Here is a 4,889-nt window from a genome sequence, read left to right on the forward strand (position 1 = left end):
ATCTGTTTTGGTACATTACCAAAAACACATTCCCCTTTACATTAACATCATTTTGGGCAGATTACAATTATCCTCAATACACCAATTAACACTCAATTTACAAGTTCTAAGTACAATCACATACACACCTAACCATTACAAATTTTTGCATATACTTTACACAACAAGTTCATATACATATCCATCAATCCTTCTATGTCAATATTCTGCCAACACTTCCATGAATACATACATTTATTCAAGTGTCCCCAAGCTTCCGAAAATCTTCTTCAACACCAAATTGTCCTACAATTCATCAATTCCCATCCAAGTGCCAAAAATCACCATATAAATATGAAGTAATTCACTAGGTTTATTAAATCATCATAACTAACATAATTCTCATCAAATATATGTACAATTACTTCATCAATACATGATTACATGGCTGCCCAAAAATGGATATCTCAATACTCTTCAAACTTAAAAATTTCCTTCACAAAACCAACACCCATAACATGTATACAAAGTTTATCAAAGAAATCTTCAAAAATGCTAACTTACCTTATGGTTGGAGCTTGTTAAACCTTGCTTAAACTTCTTAAATTTGGTATCAAACTCTTCCTTGTGATGTATAGACAAACTTTAATTAAGAACCCTAGGTGATTGGAGTTGAAATGGAGGAGTGCATGGAGCTTGATTGAAAAATGGCCATGGAGGATTTTGGGGAGTTTTTCATTCACGGCAAATGGAGGTTTCAATGTTGAAGATGATCTTTTAGTGGAGCAATCTGCCCACTTATGCTTATTTTTAATTCATTTTATGATTCTTAGTGGTCCACTTACTTACTTTAAATCATAAAATATGTTGAATTTCCACTTATTCCACATTAAACCCTTCATTTTTGCTATTTACTTTAGGTACCACTAAACTAATTTTTCATTTTATTTTCTAAGTGTAATATTATTTATTTTTAATGGACATTTAGGTCAAAAGACAATTTGGGATGTCAAATGACCATAATGCCCCTGTTCAGGTTGCATTCCCGATTTTTTGGTAATACCGGGTTTTGTCTGTTTTTCGATTTCTCACTTTTCTTTGTACTAATTATTTAATTTTTCTTTGATATTTCTAATGATATTTATTCTTCAACAAGGGTCTATTTAAGTCCCAAAAAATGTTTTCCAGGGTTCCCCGCAGTCCAGGGCTAGTCAACAGTCCACGCCGTGGCTTCCCGGTGCGGTCACCCATCGCTAGGGTTTTCGGCTCGCTTAACTTGGTTACATTTCTTTGCTATGATTTTTCCTTTTTTTTTCTTGTATTTTCTTTTCTTGTATTTCATTATTTATGTCTCCTCATTCATATTGAAGTGTGGTTCTAGGCATCCTAGCTGTCCGGACAGCACTGGTCACCGGAACAGCAGAACGCACTATCGAACTTAGGGGTGTTACAACAATCTTTCTGGATAAGTCATGTCCTTATTATGAAGTATCCTTGATTGTGAACCTATTTATGATACTTTGTACTACTGTCACTCATATTCTTAACAACTTAAGAATAGAATTTCTAACAAAATATCAATAGACCTCTTCTATTACACATAAATATCTTATGTAAATGGAAAAGTGGAAATGCCTTTTATTAATAAAAACATGTACAAGATACATACTAAATGATATGCTCTAGGGCATACTACTAACATATTTTCCATAATGAACAGGTATAACATTGTTCCTATTGATTATATCATGCTAGGTCCAATTAATCCATAACTTCTTTGACTCCAACCATAACATTATTCTGAAGGGATTTGGAATGGTACAGTTGAGCATGAAGTGCTTACCTACAGGAGGCAAGGGAACATCCTGCTTGCCAATATTGATGATAGAATAGTTTCTCATCTCCGAGATTCTAGATTTATTGGAATTGCTCTACTAGGAAATTTTGCTCTTGACTAGCACCAAATTAGTGCCTTTGTAGAGCAATGGCGACTAGAGACCTGGTACACTTGTATTATATATATGTTTTTAAGTGTAATTGTACACCATTTCATTGCATTTAGAAAGGTAATTGCATGGTTATTTGGTTATTTCATTAGTTTTCATAAAAATCATTAATACATACTAAAATCTATGTTTTCTGCATGTTTTTAGGTGTTCTGAAGGAAATTTAAGGCATAGGAGAAAAGGAAAGAGCTTGGAAGAACCTAAGGAGCAAGGTAAGCTATTGATGGACCTTACACGGGTCGTGTAAACTTAGACTCAGACCCATGTAGCTTTCTACCTGGTGAAACTTAAAGGAGTGTAGAAAAGCCAAAGTACATAGGGCGTGTAACATGAACCGTGTAAGCCTCAGAGACCCAAGTAACCTTCTATCACCAAAGTTTGAAGAAGCAAGCAGTACATTCACAAGTACATGGGCCATATAAGTAGAACCGTGTAAATCTCCAAGGCCCTTATAACTTACTGCCCCTATCCGAGAAGAAGCCAACATACTCCAGTAACTTACATGCCTTAGGCCATGTAGTGACACATGGGCCATGTACTGCATTTTAGCAATCTTTCTTTAATACGACTCCAACTCCTATTTTAACGTACTAATTAGACTTTTAATGCCTTTAGGACTCAAAAGCTTAACCCTAAGATGCCCAATATAAATAAGAGCCAGCAAAAAATGAAAGGAAAGCTTTTCAAAAAGCTTTTTAGAGGAGACATGCACACACAAAAGGGGAGAGTTTTGAAAGAAGCCTTTCTAAGGAACCCTAGCCATCTTGAAGAAGGATTAAAACAACGCCAAGGACAGACTTCTCAACCAAAGTTTCATAAGATCACAGCTGCAGAATCTTCCCTCGATTCTTTTGTCCTTATTCTTCATGTTGGTTATCATGTGCTTTTATTTTTATTTCGTTATGTTTGTCAAACTCACTATGAGTGAGTAACTCTTTAAATTCTGGAATTCAGAAAGTAGCATTCTTGACTTTTGTCATGGGTATATATTGAGTTTTATTTATGGAATTGAGTTTTGTTCTTCGATTCAATCCCTTGTGCTCTTATTACATGCTATGTGTTGGTACCCACTTAGTTATGATCTAAGATACTAATTGATGAACTGAGAGGTGAAGGTTAGTATTGGAAAATCAAGATTTTGAACCTAGGAAGTCTGACCTAGAGATAGGCTGATAACCTTTATGGAATTCTAAGAGTTAATCATAGATCTCAAAGGGTTTTGATTAGGACTAATCACCAATGAAAGTAGGATTTAGCTCTAATTCAAATAAACCTTAGATACCTTAAGAGAGGATCTAGGATACCTTAGGATTAATTTCCATTAGAGAAATAAACACTCACTCCACTGATAAAGCAAGATTAAAACTATAACAAGGTCAAGGTGTGAAATCTGAAATTCCAGAATTGTTCATATAATTAGAATCCTCCTTAAGCTTTCGAATTTACTATATTTGATTTTTAATAGTCACTTTGTCTTAGTTAGAATTTTCTCTCGCAACTTTCGATAGTTTAAACAGTTGAGATTGTTGTGTAGTTTAGTACTTACGTTTTTGACTCCTCATGGGAATGATACTCTACTCATCACTTTATTACTTATTAGCAATCCGTGCAGTTGCGATGGTTGTAAAACTAAGCAAACAAGTTTTTGGCATCATTACAGGGGAGTTTAGTAATATTAGATGATAGGCAATTTAACTGATTTAAACATTTATTTCTTTTGTTATTTTAGTTAGACTTTTTCTTCTTTCAGATGCAGAAAATTTAGTACATGACCAGAATAACCAAATCTAAAGAAGAATTGCTAGAATTAGATCCTGAAATAGACAAAACTCTGAGAACCATTAGGAGAGGAAGAAAAAATCAAGAGCCAAAAACTGAACCTGAAGCTATAGAAGGTCCAGTTATGGATGATAATAACAATAACAGGCAAAGATCCCTGAGGGACTACGAAGCCTTTAATATTCAAGGATACCAATCCAACATCACTAGGCCTACAATCGAGGCTAATAATTTTGAACTTAAACTAGCATGGCTCTAGATGATCCAACAAACTCAGTTTAGAGGCTCACCTATGGAGGATCCACCCTATCATCTACAGTGCTTCCTCGCTCTATGTGATACCTTCAAAATGAATGGAGTCTCTGTTCAAGCCATTCGACTCCGAGCATTCCCATTCTCTTTAAGAGATAAAGCAAGGAAGTGGCTACTTTTCCAACCAGCTAGTACTTTTACTAATTGGGAAGGTCTCTCACAAGCTTTCCTAGCAAAGTACTTCCCACCTGCAAAAACACTAAAACTGAGGCTAGAATTGAACACCTTCAGGCAAAAGGAAGGAGAATCACTCTATAACGCATGAGAGAGATACAAAGATCTTCAAAGGAAATGTCCCCACCATGGCATAGAAGATTGGCTCCTTGTCCAGAATTTCTACAATGGTTTGCTACAATCCACAAGGAGTTCAGTTGATTCAGCTGCAGGAGGAGACCTTATGGAAAAAATGGTAGTCGAAGCTTTGGAATTACTGGAAAGGGTCATGTACCATAATTTTTGAGTGGTCAAATAAAAAGGGAGATGCAAGAAGAGTAGCAGGGGTACCAGAACTATATGCCTTCAGTATGATTAATGCCCAGCTTGACCAACTCACCAAAAGACTTAATAGAATGCAAGCCAATGTAATAGGTATTAGTAGTATGCCCTAGAGTATATCATTTAGTATGTATCTTGTACATCTTTTATTAATAAAAGGCATTTTCACTTTTATATTTACATAATATATTTATGTGTAATAGAAAAGGTCCATTTATATTTTATTAGAAATTCTATTATTAAGTTGTTAAGAATATGAGTGACAGTATCTCTAGCACAAAGTATCATAAATAGATTCACAATCGAGGATACTTCATA

At 35.0% G+C, this 4,889-nt stretch overlaps 1 non-coding gene across 1 annotated transcript; it reads right to left on the reverse strand.

The window, feature by feature from the left end:
* Positions 1–4,278: 4,278 nt before the first annotated feature.
* On the reverse strand, positions 4,279–4,385 carry LOC131181903 (small nucleolar RNA R71). Its single transcript, XR_009150377.1, has one exon. It is a non-coding gene; the product is annotated as a small nucleolar RNA R71 (small nucleolar RNA).
* Between the last annotated feature and the right edge of the window lie 504 nt (positions 4,386–4,889).

The sequence above is a fragment of the Hevea brasiliensis genome, chromosome 7 (genome assembly GCF_030052815.1).
Source record: "Hevea brasiliensis isolate MT/VB/25A 57/8 chromosome 7, ASM3005281v1, whole genome shotgun sequence".
In the NCBI taxonomy this organism is placed as follows: domain Eukaryota; kingdom Viridiplantae; phylum Streptophyta; class Magnoliopsida; order Malpighiales; family Euphorbiaceae; genus Hevea; species Hevea brasiliensis.